The sequence below is a fragment of the Heptranchias perlo genome, unplaced genomic scaffold (assembly GCF_035084215.1).
Source record: "Heptranchias perlo isolate sHepPer1 unplaced genomic scaffold, sHepPer1.hap1 HAP1_SCAFFOLD_122, whole genome shotgun sequence".
Lineage (NCBI taxonomy): Eukaryota > Metazoa > Chordata > Chondrichthyes > Hexanchiformes > Hexanchidae > Heptranchias > Heptranchias perlo.
The window spans coordinates 855469-869373 of NW_027138451.1; positions in this window are offsets into that span (position 1 = coordinate 855469).

Consider the following 13905-nt stretch of genomic DNA (forward strand, 5'->3'; position numbering starts at 1 on the left):
GCCCATAAACCCCTTCCCACTCCCTCAAGCCCTTCCCCAAACACTGAACGACTTCCCTGAACAGCTTCCCATCCCCTGAAGCCCTTCCCACACTCTGAATTCTTTACTCTCACAACGAACCCCTTCGCATCCCCTGAAGCTCCTTTCAACCCCATGATCCAATTATCGATACACTCAACCGCTTCTCCTCCCCTAAACCCCTTCCCATACCCTCAACCCATTTCCACCCGCTGATATGATTCAGACCACCTGAACATCTTCCCGAACTAATTACCATTCCCTGAACGACTTCCCATTCCCTGAACCCCTTCCCTCCCTCTGAAACCCTGCCCCACCTCATGAACCATTTCCAATCCCTTCCCCTCCTCTTGAACACTTTCACACCCAATAAACCCATTCCCCCGCCCATGAATCCCTGATCCCTTCCCAAACCCCTGAACCTCTTTCCCACCCTCTGAATCCCTCCCGTCCCCTTCCCACCCTTCAAGCAGTTCCCCACACCCTGATCCCCTTCCCGAACACCTGAACCCACAAGGATCAGCACTGAGGCATCAAAATATTAAGTATATTTATTATTGACATGGATAAAACAATAGAGAGCCATTTATCCAAGTTTGCAAATGACACATGGATTGATGGCATCGCAAGTCGTGTACACGGGAGCAGAAAATTTCAAAGAGACATTTGTAGATTAAGTGAGTGGGCAAAACTGTTGCATATGACTTCAAAGAAGTTAAGCCTGAGGTCATCCATTTTGGACCAAAAAAGGATCAATCCGAGGATTTGTTTAAATGCTGTCATTCCCTTGAGAATAGAAGATTCTAATTCGAATAGAAGATCTGATTAAAGTGTTTAAGATGATACAGAGGAATTGTTTCCTCTGGTGGGGGAGTGCAGAACAACGGAAATAATTTACTATTTCTTTTTATATTCTTTGATAATTTGATTTCGTGGTTCCTGTTTGATTCCCTAATTGTTTTTGTGATTTCTTCCTAACCTCTTCCTATTCTCTTTTGCCATCCTCTTATTTAATATCAATGAATGAGAAATCCCACCAGCTTGTTGTGTCTGTTCAGGGGCTGATGTTTGGGAACTATTTATTGTCTATGATTAAAGTGCCAGAAACGCAAAGGGAGCAATTCAATCCGAAACTCCAAAGAAACACTGTATTTCTCCCTCCTGGTGAAATAAGGCGCTATAATGGTGAGTATAGCTGCCTTCCAAGAAATTAATTCCAAACAGGTTTCAATCCCAGCACGCTGAATTCAGAAACACCAAGACTGGAACCGAATTTGATGATGTTCAGAGGGATAGTGTTTCCAAAACACAAACGGGTCTAATTAATATAAAAATACATTTAAAATTAATTTATTTCACCCATAATGTTGAATTTAAATCTGTTCCTTTGTATTATTATTTGTACGGTAGATACGGGACACGATTGCCCGGATTCAGTGAAATTAATTGATTTTCTGAAGTTTTTCCCTCTCCTGATTCCCGTTCCTTATTTAAATTATGTCTGATTAACCTTTCTGATCTATAGAAGGGTCACAGTCCTGAACCGTTAACCCGAGCCTCCCTTCTCCACAGATGCTGCCGGACCTGCTGAGTCTTTCCAGCATTTTCGGTTTTATTTTTTTTTATATTTGATCACTTTCACTTTTGACGGTCGCCGTTGAAACTTTGCGCTCAGTTTTTATTTGTGTTTCAGTTCGGTTTATTTGAATTAATATAAATCGTGTCCTGAGAAATCAGACAGAAATATTGTGCAATGTGGAATGAAATATAATGGGGCAACTTTCGAATGAGCAAAACAGAAACTTTATTGTGAATCAATTGTCTAATTTTTCACTGACAAAATATGAAAAAATGAAAGTAGAAATTACAGAGAGAAAATATTTCCTCACATTGCACATTGTCCTGAATCGAGAACAACGACAGATAATGTTAATTTATTCCACTTCTTTACAGTTCTCACTTATGGCCAGTAGATGTCAGACTGTATGTGAGTGTGGCATTAATTCCCTGTCTGTCAGTCTTTGGCACTGTGTGTGAGTGTGATATTCATTCTGTATCCACCAGTCTCAAGTACAGTCTGTGAGTGTGGGATTCATTTTTTTTATTCGTTCACGGGATGTGGCGTCGCAGGCGAGGCCAGCATTTATTGCCCATCCCTAATTGCCCTCGAGAAGGTGGTTGTGAGCCGCCTTCTTGAACCGCTGCAGTCCGTGTGGTGACGGTTCTCCCACAGTGCTGTTCGGAACGGAGTTCCAGGATTTTGACCCAGCGACGATGAAGGGACGGCGATATATTTCCAAGTCGGGATGGTGTGTGACTTGGAGGGGAACCTGCAGGTGGTGTTGTTCCCATGGGCCTGCTGCTCTTGTCCTTCCATGTGGTAGAGGTCGCGGGTTTCGGAGGTGCTGTCGAAGAAGCCTTGGCGAGTTGCTGCAGTGCATCCTGTGGATGGTCCACACTGCAGCCACAGTGCGCCGGTGGTGAAGGGAGTGAATGTTTAGGGTGGTGGATGGGGTGCCAATCAAGCGGGCTGCTTTATCTTGGATGGTGTCGAGCTTCTTGAGTGTTGTTGGAGCTGCACTCATCCAGGCAAGTGGAGAGTATTCAATCACACTCCTGACTTGTGCCTTGTAGATGGTGGAAAGGCTTTGGGGAGTCAGGAGGTGAGTCACTCGCCGCCGAATACCCAGCCTCTGACCTGCTCTCGGAGCCACAGTATTTATATGGCTGGTCCAGTTAAGTTTCTGGTCAATGGTGACCCCCAGGATGTTGATGGTGGGGGATTCGGCGATGGTAATGCCGTTGAATGTCAAGGGGAGGTGGTTAGACTCTCTCTTGTTGGAGATGGTCATTGCCTGGCACTTATCTGGCGCGAATGTTACTTGCCACTTATGAGCCCAAGCCTGGATGTTGCCCAGGTCTTGCTGCATGCGGGCTCGGACTGCTTCATTATTTGAGGGGTTGCGAATGGAACTGAACACTGTGCAGTCATCAGCGAACATCCCCATTTCTGACCTTATGATGGTTGGAAGGTCATTGATGAAGCAGCTGAAGATGGTTGGGCCTTGGACACTGCCCTGAGGAACTCCTGCAGCAATGTCCTGGGGCTGAGATGGTTGGCCTCCAACAACCACTACCATCTTCCTTTGTGCTAGGTATGACTCCAGCCACTGGAGAGTTTTCCCCCTGATTCCCATTGACTTCAATTTTACTCGGGCTCCTTGGTGCCACACTCGGTCAAATGCTGCCTTGATGTCAAGGGCAGTCACTCTCACCTCACCTCTGGAATTCAGCTCTTTTGTCCATGTTTGGACCAAGGCTGTAATGAGGTCTGGAGCCGAGTGGTCCTGGCAGAACCCAAACTGAGCATCGGTGAGCATGTTATTGGTGAGTAAGTGCCGCTTGATGGCACTGTCGATGACACCTTCCATTACTTTGCTGATGATTGAGAGTAGACTGATGGGCGGTAATTGGCCTGATTGGATTTGTCCTGCTTTTTGTGGACAGGACATACCTGGGCAATTTTCCACATTGTCGGGTAGATGCCAGTGTTGTAGCTGTATTGGAACAGCTTGGCTACAGGCGCAGCTAGTTCTGGAGCACAAGTCTTCAGCACTACAGCTGGGATGTTGTCAGGGCCCATAGCCTTTGCTGTATCCAGTGCACTCAGCCGTTTCTTGATATCACGTGGAGTGAATCGAATTGGCGGAAGACTGGCTTCCGTGATGGTGGGGATATCGGGAGGAGGCTGAGATGGATCATCCACTCGGCACTTCTGGCTGAAGATGGTTGCAAACGCTTCAGCCTTGTCTTTTGCACTCACGTGCTGGACTTCGCCATCATTGAGGATGGGGATGTTTACAGAGCCTCCTCCTCCCGTTAGTTGTTTAATTGTCCACCACCATTCACGACTGGATGTGGCAGGACTGCAGAGCTTTGATCTGATCCGTTGGTTGTGGAATCGCTTCGCTCTGTCTATAGCATGTTGCTTCCGCTGTTTAGCATGCATGTCGTCATGTGTTGTAGCTTCACCAGGTTGGCACCTCGTTTTTAGGTACGCCTGGTGCTACTCCTGGCAGGCTCTTCTACAGTCCTCATTGAGCCAGGGTTGAAGCCCTGGCTTGTTGGTAATGGTTGAATGAGGCATATGCAGGGCCATGAGGTTGCAGGTTGTGATAGACTACAGTTCTGCTGCTGCTGATGGCCCACCGGGCCTCATGGAACCCCAGTTTTGAGCTGCTGGATCTGTTCTGAATCTCTCCCATTTAGCACGGTGGTAGTGCCACACAACACTTTGGATGGTGTCCTCAGTGTGAAGACAGGATTTCGTCTCCGACTGTGCGATGGTCACGCCTACCAATACTGTCATAGACAGATGCATCTGCGACCGGTAGATTGGTGAGGACGAGGTCAAGTCGGTTTTAGCCTCGTGTTGGTTCACTCACCACCTGCCGCAGGTCCAGTCTGGCAGCTAAGTCCTTCAGGACTTGGCCAGCTCGGTCAGTCGTGGACATTCAAGTTCCCCATTCACTGTAAACTTCGTGCCCTTGCTACCCTCGCCGCTGTCTTCAGGTGCTTTTCAACATGGAGAAGGACTGATTCATGAGCTGATGGAGGGCGGTAGGTGGTAATCACCAGGAGGTTTCCTTGCCCATGTTTAACCTGATGCCATTAGATTTCATGGGGTCCGGAGTCAAAGTTGAGGACTCCCAGGGTCACTCCCTCCTCACAGTACTGTAAGGGGTTTCTTTTTTTACTGTTTCTCGGGCTTATAATAGGTCAGCCAGTTATGTTTTCCTGAGCTGCCCTGCCCGCAGTGCGGTTGCGAATCGCTTACCCCTTCCTGATTCTGAGCTGAGGACTTATCGAGTGGTAACAAAGACAGACAAACAGACCAGTGGATTGGTACAAGGAAAACCAATGTTTATTAATAAGAAAACTAAAACTACAAGGTAAACAGTATAATACAGAAGATAAAGAAATCGCTATGGATGTAATACAGTCTTACACTTATCGGGTTGAAAGAAACGGACACATCGAGGGAAAATTCTAAAATCACAAGTTTAGCAATATCCCTTAACCCCCAACCTTACACTTATGCTAGGTTGTCTTGTGGCGGCCAGAAAATTAATGCTCACCGGTGAAACAGATGAAAAAGGCCTGGCCTCTGTGCCTGCTGTTGCCGTCGACATGTGGTTGCGAGGTTTACTGAATGGCCTTCCTTCTTAGTTGCTAGCAGACAGACAGGACAGGGCCAAGAGGCGAAGAGAACAGCTCCGAGCCAGAAATATACTGGGCAGCTTCAGTTATACCCTCTTGGTAACAGGTTTTTTCATACCTTATCAGCTTGCTTCATTGTTTGATTTCAGCACGAAACGTAAGACAAAGGACCCCATCTCTGGCCCATTTACATTATGGCCGTTTCCTGTATCGATCTGTTCGCTAACTGCTTTACCATTGTTCCGAATGGACCTTGATGGTTCACCTTTTGTCCTGCGATCACTTCCTGCTCGAATTTTGATGTGTTGGCCGGCCATGTTGATAGCTTGCCTCAGGGCTAGAATGCAGCTGCATTGTTTAAAGAAACCTGTCTGAGACACGAAACCTGCCAAGTTGTTGAGAATGCAATTTCAAATCTGCCGGTCCTCGGCCATGTGTCTGACTGCAGCCATTTTGAGAGACCTTGGATTTTTTAAAACAGTCACACCAGGGTTTCTTTAATAACTCCAATAAATCTTCGGGGTGGGGGGAACATGTGAAATTTTGCGAATCCCTTCAGTACATCACTTTACCGCCACCTCTGGTCGGCCTGTCTTGCCGGCGGGACAGGACATACCAAGGGATAGTGATAGAAGGGTCTGGGACATTGGCTGTCAGGTATGATTCTATGAGTATGGCTATGTCAGGCTGTTGCTTGACTAGTCTGTGGGATAGCTCTACCCAATGTTGGCACAAGTCCCCAGATATTAGTGAGGAGGCGATTGGGTTTGGTTTGCCTTTTCCATGCCCTGTGCTTAGTGGCTCCTTGCCGGGTGGTACGTCCGGTTTTTTGCTTATTGTGACTTTGTGTAGCGAGATTGTACAACTGAGTGTCTTGCTAGGCCACTTCAGAGGATGATTAAGAGTAGTTTCATGGTAGTTTCAGAGCCATCATTACTGATACTCGATGTTTTTTAATTCTAGATTTTATTTAACTAATTCAATTTATATTCCCCAGCTGTTACGATGAGAATTGAACTCATGATTCCGGATTATTAATCCATTAATATAACCACTCTGCTACCGTATTCTTAATTTGAATGAAGAGGTCACGGGTCGGTTTGCTGTAGATATGGAGATGGGGCAATGTGGGCAATGGAGGGATGTAAGCGAATTTTAAATTTGAGTGGTAATGAACTTGGAAACAGTGAAGGTTAGTGAGATCAAGCAGGACTTGGTGGTGGTTAGATGGTGGAGATTGTGTGGCCGGCCAGGAGTGCATTGGATGAATGGAGCCTGGAGGGAGAGAGACATTGATGAGGGATCGGTGGCAATGGGACGATGGAGGAATGGAGGCGGCTGAGGGAATCACAGGGTCTTTGTGATGGAGGTTAAATCAGGTCCTGAGCTCAGCTCCGTGTTCCTTGGCGACAATTTTACTGGAGCCGTTAACCAATGTAAAATAAAAAGGTAAACATTTGCAGTAAAATAGCGAAGAGAGGAATGTCAATGGGGAACGTTCAGTGTCCGTCCCCAAATATCACCCACATTCATTTCTAGGGTGCAATCCGCAACCTGCCTTTTAACACGTTCAGTGTCCGTCCCCTGATATCACCCACAGTCATTTCTAGGGTGCAATCCTCAACCTGCCCTTTAACACGTTCAGTGTCCGTCCCCTGATATCACCCACAGACATTTCTAGGCTGCAATCCTCAACCTGCCCTTTAACACGTTCAGTGTCCGTCCCCTAATATCACCCAGATTCATTTCTTGGGTGCAAGCCGCAAACTGCCCTTTAACGCGTTCAGTGTCCGTCCCCTAATATCACCCACAGACATTTCTAGGGTGCAATCCTCAACTTGCCCTTTAACACGTTCAGTGTCCGTCCCCTGATAACACCCACAGACATTTCTAGGGTGCAATCCTCAACTTGCCCTTTAACACGTTCAGTATCCGTCCCCTAATACCACCCACAGTCATTTCTAGGCTGCAATCCTCAACCTGCCCTTTAACACGTTCAGTGACCGTCCCCTAATATCACCCACAGTCATTTCTAGGCTGCAATCCTCAACCTGCCCTTTAACACGTTCAGTGACCGTCCCCTAATATCACCCACAGTCATTTCTAGGCTGCAATCCTCAACCTGCCCTTTAACACGTTCAGTGACCGTCCCCTAATATCACCCACAGTCATTTCTAGGCTGCAATCCTCAAGCTGCCCTTTAACACGTTCAGTGACCGTCCCCTAATATCACCCACAGTAATTTCTAGGCTGCAATCCTCAACCTGCCCTTTAACACGTTCAGTGACCGTCCCCTAATATCACCCACAGTCATTTCTAGGCTGCAATCCTCAACCTGCCCTTTAACACGTTCAGTGACCGTCCCCTAATATCACCCACAGTCATTTCTAGGGTGCAATCCTCAACCTGCCCTTTAACACGTTCAGTGTCCGTCCCCGAATATCACCCACAGTCATTTCTAGGCTGCAATCCTCAACCTGCCCTTCAACACGTTTCGTGTCCGTCCCCGAATATCAACCACAGTCATTTCTAGGCTGCAATCCTCAACTTGCCCTTTAACACGTTCAGTGTCCTTCACCTGATATCATCCACACTCATTTCTAGACTGCAATCCTCAATCTGCCCTTTAACACGTTCAGTGTCTGTCCCCTGATATCATCCACACTCATTACTGGACTGCAATCCTCAATCTGCCCTTTAACACGTTCAGTGTCCGTCCCCTAATATCACCCACAGTCATTTCAAGGCTGCAATCCTCAACCTGCCCTTTAACACGTTCAGTGTCCGTCCCCTGATATCACCCACAGTCATTTCGAGGCTGCAATCCTCAACCTGCCCTTTAACACGTTCAGTGTCCTTCCCCTAATATCACCCACAGTCATTACTTGGGTGCAATCCTCAAACTGCCCTTTAACACGTTCAGTGTCTGTCCCCTGATATCACCCACGGTCATTTCTACGCTGCAATCCTCAACCTGCCCTTTAACTGTCCTCGTATCAGAGACTCAAATTCATATTTTGACTGGGAAACTTCAGGTACAGACTGAAACGGGTCTGTTTATGTCCCTGGATTCAGTGCACACTGCAGAAAAATCTCTATAAATTATAAGTGAATCGCCAGGAGTGAACATAGTCAATACAATTAGAGGAAAACTGTAAATGAAGCCGCTTATTATTGTTGGATCAGTCCTGTGTGATTACAGCTGTTAACTTTATTCCTGAGAGAGGTCTGATTAATTTAATGTCCTGAACTTTGAGATGTTTGTGTTATATGCACCACATTATTACATCGGAGTCATAGCTGCCTCTGTAATGTGTTTGTTCAATAGACTGTAAATGATGGCAGTCATCAGAGTATAACCTTGTCATTGGAGAATTAATCCCTGTTTATATCAGGGCTTGTTGGAATGGATCAGCTCAGATTGCCCGCCCGAGTTGTGGTGTCCAGACCAACAGAAGTCAGTGCTTCTCACAGAAATGGGATATCCAGTAATCCAACAGATAGAACGCATTTATTATCCTGTTCTTGCAGCCTTCGGAGTTCCGGGTAAGCCGTTTACCTCAGCTGTTAATGGTGTAAATTGATGACTCTGCTGCTGTACTTAGCAATTTATTTTCTCCCTGCATGTTTTACACAGTCGCCTGTTCTGTTCTATCTACTGAATGAAGGAATGTGTTAATTCTCTGCACTTTCAGTAGTGTGGGAGTGTCATTATATCTGTATTGACCTTTGTATGTCCAGCCGTGGCGTTGTTACTGGATAATTGTCTGTACTGAATGTTGTGTAATGGTATGTCCATAGATTCTAAACGTTCGGTCTTGTAATAGTTACATTATATCCTTAGTGACATTTGTGTATCCAACCCTACCATTGTGACTGGGTTATTCTCCACTGAATGTATTGGAATCAGGTGTCTGGGCAAAGAGCTGGTATCAGACCATCAGAAGTTGTTAACAGTTTAATGCTGTGGAACTATCCTGTCCTGGAATATTTTTTCATTACTATGTTTTCAGTGATTGATTATGAGAGAGCTCAGCGTCTCAGTGTTACATGGAGGCAGTGCAATATCCTCCCTCCCCAATAATATGCTTCAGTTAAACTGGGATAACATTGTATTTATTGGTTATCACTGTTATGAAGTATTATTTCATTATGTGAGTATCTGACGCCGCTTCAGATGTCTGGTTACTGAACTGAGTTTGCTGCTGACACTTTCACATCTCCTCCTCCGCTTCACTGTGGATAAATTCACGGACTGTCACTGGACTTCACTGTAAAATGAAAAGTTTTGAGGTTATGTTGTATCAGTTTGCACTGTATCAGTTGCAATCAAGAGCCCTTCTTTTTATCTGTAGATTATAAGTATGATGTTGGCATTTTGTTAATTGAACAATCCCACCATCTAACACTTTACTTTATAATTACAGGAGAAGGAATCTCAATTATTGTGAAATCTGTCTGGAAGAGGCATTTGATTCTGTCTTTTCCATGATTTGTAGATGAAGTGAACAGTGTAGGTGAACAGGTGGAGACTTGAATGATCTGTCGGAACATTAAACTGTTCAACAGAGGCATCACTATTTAACAAACTGACACTGAGAATAGGATCGGTGCAACAAGTGGATGGTGAGCAGAATGCAGGGGCAGGATGATAGGATTTAATCGGATATGAAAATGAAGTTGAGAAGGAGAGTAGAGTGAGTGATAGAGAGGGCGACTGAGAGGGAAAGCGAGTGGCTGTGGTGTGAATAATTTATCAGAATGAACTGTTGAAACTTCTAGTACATTTAAACATAGAGAGTGTAACTTGAAGGTGTTATTATGATGTTGTCAGTTTGGGCGAGTTTTGATTCTAGGACTCGCTCCTCATGTTTATATCACTGTCAGGTCCTCACTCCGTTTTCGTGAATGTTCCTTGTTTCCCAACAAATTCCTGAACATAATTAAAATTTACTTAAAGAATAGAATCTGAAATTTCGTCATCGCATTGGATTATTCGGAAACTGCAGTTTTAAAGCTCGGAAGGATTCAATAAAAACAAGGTCGATTTAATTAATACTTTTAAATTTAATTTTAATTGAATGTACAAAGTAATGTTAATTAACACATTTTTTTACCCAACACATGTTCCCTGACACCAATAACCACAGAAATGAACTGTTAACTCTCCGAGTTGGATAGTGTTATTGGGACTTAAAGATTAGATTTCCTCTAACGCTCTGCTGCAGTCTCTCCCTGTGAATCCCAGCCTCTCCTCTCACTGCAATTGAATCATCTGTCTCCTCATCAGTTGCTTCAGTTGATCAACATTCCCAAACCATCTGCTCCTGACTCCCCTCCAGCTCCGACATGTTATTTTCCTTATCTGCTTCCCAATCTCACTCACTGGCTCGGTCTCCAGCTGCCTTTCCCGTTTACTGCCAGTCCCTATCGGCTGTCTTAACCCAGAGCAACAAACCAGCCGCATATCTTCCTGTCCCCTCATCTTCCCGACATTCGCTCCATTTCGCGTCCGTCTAGAGGCCAAATCCGGCTTTAATGCGCTCTATTCCTACTCGGTAAAACCCCTTCTTCCTTCACCACCGGCACTGCGCCCTCACTCGGCCCTTCCAGTGGACACGGTGCTCACTTTGTTCACTTTCTGTATCGATTTCCCAATTCATTTCTCTGCCCGGAAACGCTGCCCAATTCAATGAACTAGTTTCCACCGTTCGATGCAGCAAGAAAGCGGGAAATTTCACCCCAGATCCTCCCAAACTGCTGCTTTGGCTCCAAGTCTGATCAGTAATTTCCCCGCTTTCTTTTCTCTCTCTCTTACAGTTAACTTGGTGGCGATTGTGATTCTGTCCCGAGGAAAGTGCGGTCTCTCCAAATGTATCAGTCGCTATCTGTTGGCAATGGCAGTGGCCGATCTCCTGGTCGTTACAGCTGGTGTGATATTGAGGTGGATTGGTACGATTTATTTCCGAGGTTCATTCCTTTTCATTACTCCCGTGTGTAGTTTTATTATTTTCTTGAGTTATGCAACCGGGGTTGTTTCTGTTTGGTTAACAGTCGCTTTCACCTTTGATCGATTTGTGGCCATTTGTTATGAGAAGCTGAAAATTAAATATTGCACTGAGAAAACGGCGGCTGTGGTTCTGGGAACAGTGAGTGTGCTGGGCTGTTTAGAGAGTCTCCCTTGGTACTTTACATATGAACCTGGAATTATAAAGCATAATGTTCCCCGGGGTTGCATGCTTAAACTGAGCTACCTTACTTCCCCTGCATGGGCCGCATTTGACATGTTTCACCTCACTTTAACTCCTTTCCTTCCGTTCTGTCTGATTTTGCTGCTCAATGCTCTGACGGTCAGACGTATTTTAATCTCCAGTCGAGTCCGCGGGGGATTCCGCAGCCGGAGCAATGGAGAGAATCACAAGGATCCAGAGATGGAGAACCGAAAGAAATCCATCATTTTGCTCTTCAGTATATCGGGCAGTTTTATTGTGTTATGGTTGCCACGGGTTGCATTTTACATTCATCTGCGAGTAACAGACATTCGGTATTATTACTCCTACACTGACCCTGTTTATATCACAGAAAACACATCAGTTATGCTGCAGCTTCTCAGTTCCTGCACAAACACGTGTATTTATGTCCTGACCCAGACTAAATTCAGAGAGGAGCTGAAGAACGCGGTAAAATACCCACTCAATCTAATTGTTAAATTAGTGAGATCATAGAAAGAGCTGAAGGGTTTCAAGCAGGAGAACTGAATCCCATTTCATACTCCATCCTCCACACTTCCCAGGGGACGGAAAGTACATTTTAAATTAGCAGCACAGAGCCATGAAATGATCTTAAATCGGATTCTGATGTTATATTTTATTGATTATCTGATATATTGAGGCAGGATTTGCTTTGCAGACAACATTTGAATTGTTGATCAAAATGGTGGCATTAAACAGCTCAAATGTACTTATCCTAAATGACCGCCCTGCAAAATGGGCAAATCTGGCAATCAAAGTAGCTGCGGTGGGCCTGATCGGAATCGGTGCACTCCACGTAAGTGGTGATATAGAGAAACAGAGAGAGGGAGAGGGAGAAAGTGAGAGAGACAGACATACAGAGGGAAAGAGAGAAACAGAGAGAGAGAGAGAGACGGATCGAGACACAGAGAGACAGGGGGAGAGAGAGACAGGGAGTGACAGGGAGAAAGCGAGAGAGACTCGAGAGACTGAGGGATCGCGAGACAGAAAGAGAGTCAGTTGCAGAGGCATAGAGAGAGATAGAGAGAGAGACGGGGGTAGGGGGAGAGACGGAGATAGAGAGAGAGGGAGAGGCAGTGAGACAGAGGGACAGAGAGTGAAAAAAGAGAGAGACACACATACATACAGAGAGAAAGAAAGACAGAGTGAAACAAGAAGAGAAAACAGGACCGATATTATAAAATTATAATTTGACGCTTATTTATTTTTTTGGTTTACTGCACATGAACACACCATAACCAAAAAAAAAGAGAAAACAGGGAAAAAGAAAGCCAGACTGAGAGGGAGAGAGAGAAAGACCAAGAAACAGAGAGATAGTGGGAGCGGTGGCAGAGAAAGAGGTAAGCCGAGAGAGTAAAACAGAGCATGAGAAGGAGAGAGAGAGAACCAGAGCGTTGGGTATGGAGACCACTAGTGAAATGGTCAGTTGCAGGTGCCGTATAATGCTTCAAAATATAATCATTTTATAGTCCCCCTATATATAATTCCCTCTCTATAATTATGGGTTTAAATTTATCCCGACCAACATTTCTCACCTGACTTATGGGAATGAACTTTCTTGATCTCCGGCCGTCGAACATTCCTCCCGTAGTGATCACATAAATGGAATCATAGAATCTTACAGCGCAGAAGGAGGCCATTTGGCCCATCGTGCCGGTGCCGGCTCTTTGAAAGACATAACCAATTAGTCCCGCACCCCTACTCTATTCCCATATCCCTGCAATTTTCTCCCATTCGAGTATGTATCCAATTCCCTTTTTAAATTTACTATTGAACCTGCTTCCACCACCCTTTCAAGCAGTTCTTTCCAGATCCTAACAACTCGCTGCGTAGAATAAAGCCTCCTCATCTCCCCTTGGTTTTTTTGCCTATTATCTTAAATCTGTGAAAATTGATAACCGCCTCTCGGACCAATGGAAACAGTTTCTCCCTATTTATTCCATCAAAATCCCTCAGAATATTGAACAGCTCCATTAAATCTCTCCCTAACGTTCCCTGCTCTGCGGAGAACAATCCCAGCGTCTCCACTTTCTCCACATAAAAGCAGTTCCTCATGCCTAGTACCATTCTTGTATGTATCTCCTGCAGCCCCTTGAAGAACCTGACGTCTTTCCTAAAGTGTGGTGCCCAGAATGAGGCATATCGGGTGATTGATGAAGGTTTACCATAAATTCCTTGTTTTTATACTCTATGTCTCTATTTATAAAGCCAATGCTTTTTAATGAGACTTATCAATCTGTCCTGCCGCCTTCAAAGTTGTGTGTACCTAAACCTTTAGTATTCTGTACCTACAAAACTTTTAAAATTGTACCATTTGTTTTATATTGCCTCTCCCCATTCTTCCCACCAAAATGCGTCACTTCACACTTCTCTGCATTAAATTTAATCGGCCACATGTCTGCCCATTTCACCAGTC